This window comes from Lipotes vexillifer, unplaced genomic scaffold (assembly GCF_000442215.2).
Source record: "Lipotes vexillifer unplaced genomic scaffold, Lipotes_vexillifer_v1.1 scaffold501, whole genome shotgun sequence".
Taxonomy (NCBI): Eukaryota; Metazoa; Chordata; class Mammalia; order Artiodactyla; family Lipotidae; genus Lipotes; species Lipotes vexillifer.
In genome coordinates, this window is record NW_006770014.1 from 160,289 (window position 1) to 174,125 (window position 13,837).

The window sequence follows — 13,837 nt, forward strand, 5'->3', positions numbered from 1 at the left end:
GGGGGGGGGGGGTGTATGCCTGGGAATTTAGGAGAGACATCTGGGTTGCAGAAAAAGATCTGGAAGTCATCGGCTGGTGGTTGGAGGCACAGGCGTAAGAGAGATCCTTTGGCATATATTGGCAATCACTCGGCATGGGAAGCGAAGCTGGCCTGGGATGGCCCCCAGAGGGCACCATCTTAGCAGGGGTGGGCGGCAGGGGGGCAGCTGTCAAAGGAGAGGGGTAAGGAGTGATCAGAAGGTAAAGACAACCAAGGGAGTGTCAGGGAGTCAAGAAGAAAGAGCAGAGGATAATGCACTGTGTCAGATGTTGCTGAGAGCTCATGGCAGGCAAAGACTGGGTAAGGTTCATTGACTCTAGCAAACAAGGAGGTGGTTAGCGACTTGCTCAGAGCAGTTGTTTTGGAGTGTTAGGGAGATGTCGTGATTTATGGCATGAAGGGGAGGGGAAGAAATAGTGTCTGATTTTAGGGGTTCTTTGTAATTAAATTTTAAAAGTACAAATCCTTCCCCCAGTCCCTCCCTATGACTCTATAGGTGGGAGAATTAATAAGCACCAAAGAAACGTTTGCCTACTACTTGAAATTTTTTTTTAACCTGTAGTTGGTCATTTGTTTCCTGCCTTTGAAAACGGTTGTCTTGTTTCCTGTTGAGTAGGCTAAGGTTGTTTTTTGTTTGTTCGTTTTTTTAAAAAGGGATGCACAGTTCCTTTGACTCATGGTCCAAATTGGAGTTTCCCTTTTATTATAAACATATTTTAGAGAAGGTGATTACATAATAGAAACTGGAAAAGCTTAGTACTTAGGGACAGGCAGAGTCACAGATATTCCTATTTTGAGGTTCCCTGGTTGTACAATGGCCACTAGGCCTTCGGTCTGTCCACTCTTGGAATTGTGGCATTTGTGTTGCATCCCGTCTGCCTCCACAAGAGCTCTGTTTTATAAAAGCTAAAAGGTGATATGTTTTATTTTCAACTTAAAACTGAATTAAAATTAATTCTGTGTCGAGACTTTTGAGAATTTCATAACAGTCTGAGATAATTGGTCACACCCTAGGGTGTTGCATAAGAAAATATAGCCCTGGTTCTGCATTTTCCCTCGTCCCCAAAGATCTCACTCACAGTAGCATCTTTTTTTAAATTTTCATCGTTATTGGAGTACAGTTGCTTTACAATGGTGTGTTAGTTTCTGCTTTATAACAAAGTGAATCAGTTATACATACACATATGTTCCCATATCTCTTTCACAGTAGCATCTTAAATAGTAAGTCGTATTATGGGTGATGGGAGAGCAGATCCATCTGTGGAAGGCACTTTCTTTGGAGTGGTAAAGTTTTTACTTAAGTCCACCAGGAAGGAAATTGTTCAGGTCAGGTTTTTTGTTTACGAGGCAGTGATAGGTTGTTGGGGAAAGAGGTGACCTGGGAGTCTGTTTTCCTCTCTTTCATTAAATAAACCTTATTTAACCTCTCCATTTTACCCACTGGGGAAACACTGATGATATTTGTACGTACTGCCTCCCTAGGGACATGAAATAACCAAGTACAGTGTGTGTGCGTGTGTATGTGTGTGTGTGTGTGTGTGTGTGTGTGTGTGTCTAGTTACTTTTTTTTATAAGATGACACTATAGTATCATAGTGTAACTGATTCCTGCTCCATTCCGGTTGGCTTATGTTTATTGATTAATTCTACTATTTCAGATCAGTAATGTCTAAGAACTTTTAAATAATAAGATTTTTTTAAATGTTAGAGTAATGAATGTGGCCTCGTTAAAGTACTCAGTTGAATCTCACTGGGAGAGAAGATGGACTAATTGCATTTTTACATTTAGGACAGCTGCTGACTATGTAAGAGCTTATGCATTTGGTAGCCCATAAGTGATGGGGGGGGACATTCATCATTTATATGCTTTTTACTAAAGGATGTGCAGAGAAATTGATCAACTCTAATTAGTACATTTGAGCTCTTCTTGTTACTGTGTTGGGTAAACAACTTGATGGGGAAAAAAAGATAATATTTAGCACACTTTGAGCATTTCATGCTGGACAGGCACCGTGCTTATCACTTTACATGTATTAACTCACTTAATTCTATGAGGGTAGCTATATTATTATCCTCATTTTACAGAAGAATTGGAGTACAGGTTAGATAACTAGCTAAAGTTGTACAGCTAGGAGGTAAGTTAGGGTGGGATTCAATCCTCGGTAGTCTGGCTCCAGAGCCTGTACTCTTATCCCTATACTCTGCTAGCTCTCATTACAGTGTGCCCTCCTTTGTCTGCGAATTTGAAGTTGGTTGAATCTGTGGATAGAACCTGAGGATAAGGAGGGCCAACAGTCCCCAGATTTTGGCATCTGCTAGGGTCTTAGAACCAATCCCCACAGATACTGAGGAACCCTGTACTGTTGATTAAATCTGAGTGCTTAATTGATCTGCATCACTCCCTTTTTACTATAATGAAAATGTTAATCCAGTGGCTAATAAATTCATTGGCCAAAGGCCAATAATAAATGAAAAGATGCTCAACCAGTAGTCAGGAAAATGCAAATTGAAATTAATATACTACCAGTTCTCTACCTGATCGGAAAGATTAAACAGATTCATAGCATCTGCTGCAGGCAAGGGTGTGGGGAAAGGACGCATACTCATATGTAGCTGGCGGGAGGGTCAGCAGTTATTACAAAACTGCTTAAACTTTTAGAGAAAGTAACCTGGTCATATTTATTGAAATTTTAAATAAATATTCTGTTTGATCGAACTCCTAGGAATTTATCTTAGAGACATAAAGTCACCAGTACATAAGGATGTATGTACAAGGATTTTTTTTTTTTAATGGTGCTATTTGTAATGGTCCCAAACTGGAAACCACTTGGCAGTTGGAGGATGCTTGCATAAATTATGTCACATACATAATATTGACGTTTTGGGAAACTAATCAACAAAACCCTTTTCTTCCTCTCCTAGATGTGGAACCAGTTAGGAAATAAGACCCAAGAGACAGCCAGAGGGAGATCAAAATATTATCTTTATTAGTGATAAAGCTGATTGACCAAAAGTTTCCTGTCTCTTTACCCTTGAATGAGAAAGACTTATGCCCCCAACTACTGGTACTCAGGGGAGAAGGGCAGCAGGGCATAGAGCACAGAGCAGAGAATGTCCTTGTTTAAATGCAGACTGACCCCCAAAGACAGAAGTCCCAGGGGGCTGAACCAGGCATGCCCAGTGTCTCCTCTGCGATTCGCCAGTTGGCTAAGTCATTCTTCCTTCCCTGGGGGAGGAGGAAGCAAGGGGTCAGGGTGGACAGTAGGTGGAAATTCTCCTTTTTTATTTTCCCTCCTAGGGAATGGACTGGAAATTATTTTGTCCTTATGGAAATCTACGAAGTGGGGAGTGTTCCCCTCTCCCCCAACACGTATTTTGGAATATCATGCAGCTTTTTACTTTTTAAAGTATAAACTAGCTCAACGTGAGCAGACTTGGGAAGATATCTATGATATTTTGTTAGTGAAAAATTGAGTTGCAGGTAATTTTTATACCGTGATTATATTCAAAGGAGAAACCGTGTATATGGGTATATTTTTGCAAATAGAAAAAAGTATTTAAAAACATACTGTAGTTTGCTAAGAAGAATGGTGGAGAGTGTCTGTGGAAGGTTGGCAGTGGGGAAACTGAGCTTTTACCCTGCACGTCTCTGTATTTGTTCAGTTGTTCAAATGAACAATTATTAATTTTATAAGAAAATGAAATGTATATTTGAAAGTTGTTACCATATATTTTTTTTTCAGATTACTTTTCCATTATAGGTTGTTACAGGATATTGAATATTGTTCCCTGTGTTGTACAGTAACTATGAGATAGATCTTAAAATTTCTCATCACAAGAAAAAAAAGTTGTAACTGTGTGTGGTGATGGCTGTTAACTAGAATTACTGTATTGATCATTTACAATACATGCAAATATCAAATCATTATGTTGTACACCTGAAACTAATATAATGTTATATGTCAGTTGTATCTCAATAAAAAAAGATTATAAAGTCATCTGCAGACGTTGCACGTGCTTGTTCAGTGGTGTTTTCTACAGCAGCCTGTTTCCCCTTCCCTCTTTGGAGGTCCAGGGATCCTTACTCAGAACTTATTTCTAGATGGGCCTGTCTGACCCCCTGCACCCTGTTTTATTTCCATCCCACACCCAAGGCTGGTGGGGAATTTTGGGAAGTTGTGCTGGCCTCCTTCATTCTTGTCCCAGTCTGATTCTCAGTGACTGTGTGACCCAGGCTGAGTGAGTGGGCATCTCTGGGCTCCACTTTCCTTATCCGGAAAATGAGATGTTGGAATTACTTGAGAAGATTGAACTAACTGAATCATTCTGGGGTGGCTGAGCAGATGGTCTCTGGACCCAGTATCCCCAAGTTTAAATTACAGTGTTGCCACTTACCAGGTGTGTGATTTTGGGGAAAATTTCTTAACCTCTCTGTGACTTACAGGCAGAAGGACTTAGAGCACTGCTGGGATATAGTAAGCACCCTAAATACTAGCTATTATTATTATTAATATTTTAACTGGCTAACAATGGAATTAATTCTAATGGTGAAATGATATCTCCAGAGGAGGTGGGTGACAGCATGCTTGTGGACAAGGTTTTTCAGGATTCCTCAAATACTTCTGAATTCTGTCAAGTCTTCTGTGTACAGAGGTATCTCCAGGCAAGGAAGGGGGCTCCAGCTTATGCTGAGACACAGCATCCCTCACAGTTTGGTTTGGGTCTTGCTAACTTCCCACCTGCAGGAGCGAGAAAAATGAGGTCTGTTTCATTCCACGTCTTTGAGTAGATTTTTATTGCGAAGTGTTAGAGGTTGAACCGTGTTCCTGCAAAATCCAAATATTGAAGTCCTAACCCCCAGTATCTCAGAACATGACTGTATTTGGAGATAGTGTCTTTAAAGAGGTAACTCAGTTAAATGAGGTCGTTTGGGTAGGTCCTAATCCAATGACGGATGTCCTTATAAAAAAGAGGAAATTTGGTCACAGACACGGACAGAGCGAAGACCCTCTGGGAGGGAGAAGACAGCTGTCTACAAGGCAAGGAGAGAGGCCTCAGAAGAAAAGAACCCTGCCGACGTCTTGAATTCAGAGCCTCCAGAATTGTGAGATAATAAAGTTCTATTGTTTAAGCCCCCCAGCCTGTGGTACTTTGATATGGCAGCCTGAGGAAATTAATCCAGGCAGCTACTAAATTCTCCCTGAGTGACAGTATTTCTGGGGAGAATGTCTGAAGTTGAGGGGAGGCAGTACAATGTAATGAGTGAGGACTCAGGCCAGGTTTTAAACCTTGGCTGTGTCACTACTAGCTTTGTGAATTCAGCCTTTGTTTTTCCTTCTCCTACTGTGTAAAGTGGGAGGAAGCTCCTTCATAACGTTGGGAAGCCGAAATTACATCATTTACGTAAAGTTTATCACTGTGCCCGACACTTGGTAAGCACTCAAAAAAAAAAAAAGCGTTTATTGTTACGATGAGACAGAATATCAACTAGAAGTTTGTGTGGTTATACATTACACACATTGATTATCAGTCTTAAATCATATTTGTTCATCTACAAGCTTGGAAAACACTGGCTTATTACAGATTTAAAAGCATTTCTTGCTGACATTCCAAGGAGTTTAGATTTAAAGTATAACAAGGATGTCTTTGAAAGTGCAAAGTAGCTAAAGAGTATGGGACAGCCACTTTTTGTTCTGTGGTACAGAAGGGAATAGCATTTTTCATACTTTCCTGGGCCACACGCATTTGTAGGAGGCGGTGCACCAAAAGCACTGTTTGTGGAGGAGGGACAGCCCGCCTTTAAATAAGGAATTGCTTAATTAGATTGGTTTTGTCTGGGAACATATAAGGCAGCGTTGCTGAGAAGAGCATTCCAGACCTGGACAGTTGCCTCGGTCTCACTGGTGAACCTCTGGTAAATCACTGTAGCAGGGAAATCATTTTGGACTGTTAATCTTTGCTGTTCATTAAAAATAGCCTGCTTGGGGGCTTCCCTGGTGATGCAGTGGTTGAGAACCTGCCTGCCAATGCAGGGGACACGGGTTCGAGCCCTGGTCTGGGAGGATCCCACCTGCCACGGAGCAACTGGGCCCATGAGCCACAACTACTGAGCCTGCGCATCTGGAGCCTGTGCTCGGCAACAAGAGAGGCTGCGATAGTGAGAGGCCCGCGCACCGCGATGAAGAGTGGCCCCCGCTCGCCGCAACTAGTGAAAGCCTGCGCGCAGCAACGAAGACCCAACACAGCCATAAAAAAAAAAAAAAAAAAAAATAGCCTGCTTGCATCTGTTCATTAGGAGGAAGGCAATGTTTTGTGCTCCTGGCAAAGTTTGGTTTTTTGGGGAAGCATATGAAGGCCACGGAACACAAATCCCAAAGAAATGCCTTTGTGGCAGCACATGAGAGCAGAAAGATTGAAAACTTACACTGGAAAATTGCAGCTCAGTGTGATTGGGCTTTGGTGAAATAAGAAGTCAAACCCTTGGGTACGTGACTTTGAAATCTTGTGAGAGCAGTCAAAATTGAGCTCTTGCTGAATCCAAGTTATGTTGGATCAAAACAACTGTGCTCTACTGCTTCCTTCTGTAGAAGGGCCCACATAATTGTTTAACTGTGGAGGGCGTATTGTTGGAGATCACGAATGAAAGTGCAGCTTTCTTTCCTGCTCTAGAGGGAGGGCATCAGTAGAAAAATAAAAACTTGGCACACCTTCCTTTTTTTTTTTAAATTTTAATTTTTTTACTAAGGCAAAAAACAAAATAATTTTGTAATTTTAGAGGTCTAGTTAGTAACAAAGTTGTTCCATAAAAATTTATAAACACACAATTGAAATATACAAATGCAATTTACATGTTTTAAATGAAAATATGGTGGTCTGTGCTGTTGACAGAATGTAATATTCATACCTGAGTTTACATAGTAGAATGGAACTTGAAATTAACTTGCCGCTTGGCATGTTTGTTTCAAAATAGTAAAATTTAAGAAATGGAAAAGAGGTTTTAAAAGCAAATTTTTTTAATTAAATAGTGCATCCAATATAGCATTACTAGAACAAATATGTTTATAAATACATTTATTCATGTAGTTTCTAATACTAAAAGTAAAAACTTGATTCTTATCTTTGACTACTGTGCAGAGTGATACCGAGAATTAACACTTTCCTTTTAAATGTGAAGAGTTTATTAAGTGTAAAGGTGCCTATTTTCATCTTCTCTGGCCATGCACATCACGGTTACTCCTCAAATTTTGCTGCCTGTAAAAAGGGCGTTTTTCTTTAAGGTGAAACTTTTTACAAGTTGATTTCTATTTATGCCTAACTCCTCCCTAAACTTTATTTATAGTAGGTGCTAATAAATGCAACCCTGAGGATAGAGTAGAATTAAATAAGAATTGTTGTGAGTTTCTTAGAGTGCCCTGATTGTGTGTGTGTGGTGTGGTGTGTGTGTGTGTGTGTGTGTGTGTGTGTGTGTGTGTGTGTGTATGAGAAATTCATTATGGAAATTACATTATGAGTTGAAAAAAAATTTACAAAGAATTTGCCTGGATTCCTGTCATCTTGATAAAACCACTGTATTCAATTTTACGTGTTATCTTTGCCTTTTTCCATATGCCATTATTGTTTTTTTTAAAACATGGTTGTACATGTCCATACAGTTTTATATTCTGCTTTTTATTAGTTACAGCAAATGTTTTTCATTTCATTATAGGTGCTTTGTAATGCCCATTTTAATACTATTATACTGAACGGGTTTACCATTAATTACTATCCCTCTATGATCCTATATGTAGGTAGATTTTGCTTTATTTTGTCTTGTAAATAATGCCCTGACATTTTTTCAGCATTAAGCTTTTTATCAACCAATGAATACATTTCCAGGAATTGGTCAAAAGTATGACTTGTAGCAAATGCTACCATATTCCTTTTGAAAAGGATTGTAGTGCAAGGTGCATCCTTTGTTTTATATGTTAACCAGCGTCTTGAACTTTTAGGTTCCTTCTTCTTGCTACTAGAAATAATACTGAGGTGTACTTTTTTGTGTGTAAAAATTTGGTACACATTTCTAATAGAGGTAATAACAGTGGGTTTAAAATTTACAGCCACAGACATATGCAAAAACGGAACTTTTAAAATTTCTCCCTACTAAACTTAATTTACCTTTCAAGCTAAATTGCCAGTTTTAGGCAGCTCACCTCCCATTTAAGGCTGTGAAGCTTCGTCTCCCTCTGCACCTGGGACTGAGAAGCAGCCCTTCCCCGTGGCCTTGGCAGGCATTGGGTTCCCGTGCCATTGGAACCTTGCTGGCCTCTGCTCAAGAGGAGCCCATCTTGTGGTCCTCTGGAGTGCCTCTCTACAGGGCTGGCCATCTCCCCGGGCTGCATTCTGAGAAGCCGGGCCACCCTCTCTTCTGTGATAACCTGCATCCTTCCTCCAGACTTCTCTAGGGATGCCATCCATTTCAATGGTCTGAGCATCTTTGCTCTTAACCCTTTTGTCCCCATGTCTAAGTGGTAGTCCTGACCCACGGAATCCCTCCTTCAGATCCCTGACCAAACTCTTTTTTTTTTTTTTTTTTTCCCCGCAGAGAGAAGGTTGACATAATGAGAGAAAAACTAGCTCTGTTTCATTTTATTATCGTGGGGTCCAATTCAACTGACTAGAATACAACAGCGACATGATATGCGGTTGAGAACCTCTAGATTTTAGATGGAGTAGCATCTACCAGCTACATGTGGTATGAATAATTGCTCTATTAGATATGGACTATACTAAAAGAGAAATATAGAGTTCTGTGTTAAAGAAAAAGATTTGTTAGTGTATCAGAGTTCTCAAGAAAAAGAGAACTCTCAACCACTGCGCCACCAGGGAAGCCCCCTGGCCAAACTCTTTATCAACTTTTGTGCCGAAAAATCGCTCTTATATCATTAAGAGCTTTTCTTCCCTCTGGGATTATGGTAGAAACTCCAATGCTTTAAATACTTCAGTTTTGCTCCTGATCTGTGAAGATAAGCTTTCAGGATTAGAAAGGAAAAAGAGAGCTTTCCTAAATTTCTGGAGACTGCTTTGACTTTCAGATTTACCTCTGCTTTAGGTTTAGAAGACTCTAATCAGGAACCGGGAAACCCAGGGGTTGACTCTTTCGTCCTAGGCTGCGTTGCCTCTCCCTGTGGAAGAAAGGGTACGTGGAAGATTCGGGCAGCTGCCTGAATGATGGGAGAGGGCATCAGTCCACGAGCAGCAGGGAGGAGACTGGGGAAGCCGATTCTTAACAGCCCAACGGTGGCGACCGCATATTGAGTTTAATCTGTGCACAATTTGTGTGTTAACTTAGTGGAAATAGAATAATATTAATAGCAAGTGCCTGTCCGTGCCAGAACTGTTTCCAGTGGTTTTCTACGTTAACTTCTTTAGCCCTCAAAACAACCTGAGAAATAGTGCTACTGTTACTGCCTCCATCACATGAACCCGGAGCCAAGACGAAGCGAGCTTTGTAACTCTTCAGCCAGTAAGTGGTGAAGCTGGGTCTTGCAGCCCAGTAGTCTGCCTCTGCTGGTAACCGCTGCTTCTGTTGCTGGTCACGGGCTGGGAGGCCACAAGTACTTAATTTGATTATTATTGAAGGGAAAATCCTTTTCTCTTGGATTTGTTATAATTTGGTTCTCTTCTTTTGGGAGTTTGATCATTTCATAAAAGGTGGTTCTTTCCCTGTTTAGGAAGCCATCATCCCTTTATTGGTTTTGTTTGTTTCTACACTTACGTATATTTCCTCACTAACTTAGCTGTTTCTCTGATGTGGATAAAGAGACTTCCGTTTCAACTACTTGGAATCACTAGGGTTTAAACTCTGTATCATCTCAGGCCAGTGATTTGCTTTCCAGAGTTGTGTAGTTTTAAAAACCTGTTTATTAGGGAAAAGGGCAAAAATATGTGAAAGTGGAGACATGAGTAGAGTGGACTTTTCATGTGCCCAGCACTCAGCCTCAGCAGTTTGATGCTCATGGCCAATCTTGTTTCATCAATACCAGGAGTTCTTAACCTTGGCACTACTGACATTTTGGACTGGAAAATTCTTTGTGTGGGAGGCTGCCCTGTGCCTTGCAGGATGTTTAGCAGTATCCCTGGTCTCTACCTACTAGATGCCAGTAGCACCAACCCCCCCCACCCCCTTTCTGGTTATGATAACCAAAAATGTCCCCTGGGGAGCAGTTTATCCCTAGCTGAGGACCACGGATTTATGCTCACTCCTCTCTTCCCATCCCCTCAAGATTATTTGGAAGTAGATCCCATACATTAAATCAAACCCATTTTGGGATATATTTTTAAAATATAATGTCTCCAATTTTGTTAGTCCGTTAGAGAGGAAGGGAACAAAGATCTAATTATGTTCCTATATGAATTGTTGTCAACGGCAGCTAGCCAGTCTTGGCTGCAGAGATGGCCATAGTTCATACCAGCTACCAGTATTGATATGAACAAGGAAACACAAAGAAACTGGTATTGTGCTCCAGCCTGTACATTTTTAAAAACCCTGGTAAAATATACATAGTGTAAAATTTTCCATTTTACCCATTTTTAAGCATATAGTGTAGTTCAGTGGCATTAAGTACATTCACATTGTTATGAAACTATCACACCATCCATCTCTCCACTCCTCAGTCCCTGGCAACCACTATTCTACTTTCAGTCTTGATGAATTTTACTCTTCTAGGTACCTCATATAAGTGGAATCAGATATTTGTCCTTCTGTGTCTGGATTATTTCACTTAGCATAGTATCTTCAAGGTTCATCCATGTTGTAGCATGTGTCAGAATTTTCCCCATTCTAAGGCTGAATAATATTCCACTGTATGTATATATACCACATTTTGTTTATCCCTTCAACTGTTTATAGACATTTGGGTTGTTTCCACATTTTGGCTATTGTGGTTAATACTGCTATAAACATGGTGGGCAAATATCTCTTCAAGACCCTGCTTTCAGTTCTTTTGGGTATATACTCAGGAGCGGAATTGCTGGATTGTATGTAATTATATTTTCAATTTTTTGAAGAACCACTGCTTTCCATGGCAGCTGCACCATTTTGCATTCCCACCAGCAGTGCACAAGGGTTCTAATTTCTCCACATCCTTGCCAGTGCTCATTATTTTGTCTTTAAAATAATTACCATCCTAATGGTGTGAAGTGGTGTCTACTTGTGGTTCAGCCACGTACCTTTTAAGCTGTACCTCTGGTAATTGAAAAGCAATTCTGCTAGAACCTTCCTGCCAGAACTAAGTGCTGCTATTGTGTATTTTTACTTTTACCTTGGAACAGTTTGCCCTGAACCCTCAGCTAGCCATCCGTGACTTACTCCTGGGAAGAGGTGGGGGGAGTGGGCTGTGTTTGTATATAGGGGAAAGCTTTTAATCCATATTGAAGTGTTGCATTTGCACATTTACAAAGGGAAATGCAAAAGATATGGGGTAAGGGAAAAGATATGTATGGAATCAGAGACCATTAGAGCTGGAAGAGGCATTAGAGACCAGTTCATAAAAGGACATTGAAACCCAGAGCATGTAAAGCTCCTCTTCTTGACTTGAGGGTAGTGACAATGTCTCGCTCACTGTCCCCAGTATCTAACATATAGAGTCAACCACTAAATGTTTGTGGAATTAATCCATGAATTACCTAAGCCTGACCAGTTGGCTTTTTAGTGTCAGGACTAGGGCATTCAGTTGGTTACATGTGACATTATGTAAATGACTAAATAATGGCAGTTTGCTTCAATGGCCAAGTGAGTCTTCTCTTTCTCCTTTTCAGTTGCTGGGGTGACATGATTAGATGTAGTTTTCCCACAGTGAGGCCCTCTCTTCCTTGGAGATAGGTTTGAAGGGGTCTTGAAGATGACCGGCCCAGCTCAGGAGCCCTGAGGAGCCCTGGGTTGGCTGAGTGATGGCAGTCAGGCTTTGATCACTCTTAAATCTCTTCTACTTCATCCTTGCCTCAAGCTTGCATGGTCCAACCTCCCTGTCCTGGATTTGTGTTTTGCATTCTGGGAAAGTCCAGCTCCTAATGGGTGCCTCTGTAGGTCTCTCTCTTTATTCTTCTAATCTAGGAGGTCGCCATCCTGCCTGCATATTAGAATCACCTGAACACTTTGAAAAGGCCTGACGACAGGCTAGATCAATCAGAATGGTTGAGGATAGGACCCAGGCATTATTTTTTAATTTTTTAATGTTCGTAACATCCCTCAATTTTCACCTGTTTCAACGGTTTTCCTGATTGTCTGCCTGAATCTCATCCCTCCTTAACGATGAACTTCTTGTCATTTACTTTGGATCTAAAGGCACACAATGTTAATGTTACTTTACAGTTTCTTGTACGTTATTTGTGTTCTCTTGCCAGTTAGATTGTAAACTCCTGGAGGCAGGGATCATGCCTTTTTTCTCCTCTGTCCTGTTGGCTCTCAAACTCGAGTGTGCATCACAATCACTTGGGGGGGCCTGATAAAACACAGATTGCTGGGCCCACTCTGGGGATGTCTCATTTAGTAGGTCTGGGTGGGACCGGGGAGTGTGCATTTCTAACAAGTTTCCAGGTGATGCTACTCCTGCTGGTCTGGGGACCATACTTTTGAGAACTGCTGCTCTAGCCCCTGAACCATTCTTCATGCACAAGGATGCTCAATAATCACTGGCCAACCAAAAAGAATGGAGCAAATTTCCCCTTGCTTGCTCTTCTGAGTAACTATGTTCTGCTCTCACTGTGGGCTGGTCTGCAGGCTGAGAGAATGAAAGAATGTGTGACCGATCGTCTACAAATAATCATAACTTTGACTTTCTAGTTGCCAATTCCTTTACATTCTGAACCTTGCTAAGACAGTTATTTTTCTTTTTGTGTATGTGTGTGTGTGTGTGTGTGTGTGTGAGTGTGTGTGTGTTGTTGGTTGTGCATTTAGGCTATAAAGAGATATGACCACATCATGCAGGATAGGATCCCAGTTCACCTCCTGTCTTTCAAGGTAGACATCGAGTATGAACAGTAGTAGGAATAAGTTTTTGGAAAGACTGGGGAAGGGTTATCTCCAAATAGAGGGGAAACTCAGCACAGTCAATTTTAAAAACAAGAAATTCTCTGAAAGTGTTATTTTCTATGAATTATAAAGAGTTTAAAGTATTCTTGTTATTGGGAAAACAAATGAGCTTGGGTGGAGCTGACGTTGGCTACTTGCAGCCCTACCTTGGAGCATAACCCTGATGAATTTCACTAACAGCCACAGTTTTTCGCAGCATGAAAAACTGTCGAGACTGAAGTTAAGGGTTTATTCAGATACTCATATCCTCCATCCGTTCTAAAAGCAAATTGATACCGAAGTTTTCATTCTGAATACTCTGAAAAGCTTAAACTGCTTTTCCAGCGTTAATTAATGGTTAAACCACTTAATGTATTTTGGTTTTGTGTTAAATCAGCTGATCTTTTCTAAGGGTATTGGGGAATTATTTTATAGTTTCTTTTAGGTAAAATATTTTTGAGAGAGAGATCACTGAGATTTTTCTAAGGAGATGTGGTGCCTATTTTACATAACTGGATAGTTTTGGTGTTGAAAGTTCAATGCAGGGCTGGTTCTTACTTTGTGGGTCTTTAGTGGTGCACCTTGGATCTGAGCAATGTTCTTGCTTATTTTGTGTTAATTTAAAATGAGAAAAATTAGACTCAGAAAACAGCTGATGATTGTTTTGGAGAAGCATTTATTTTCTGAGGTACCAATGAGGGAAGCCTCATGGATTTGATTCTTTTTTTTTTTTTTTTTTTTTTTTTTTG

General features: G+C 40.6%; 1 protein-coding gene across 1 annotated transcript in view; it reads left to right on the top strand.

Moving 5' to 3' along the window:
- The window catches only part of MBOAT1 (membrane bound glycerophospholipid O-acyltransferase 1), a 124,198-nt gene that overhangs the window by 44,928 nt on the left and 65,433 nt on the right, over positions 1 to 13,837 (top strand). The gene's annotated exons all lie outside the window — the stretch shown is intronic.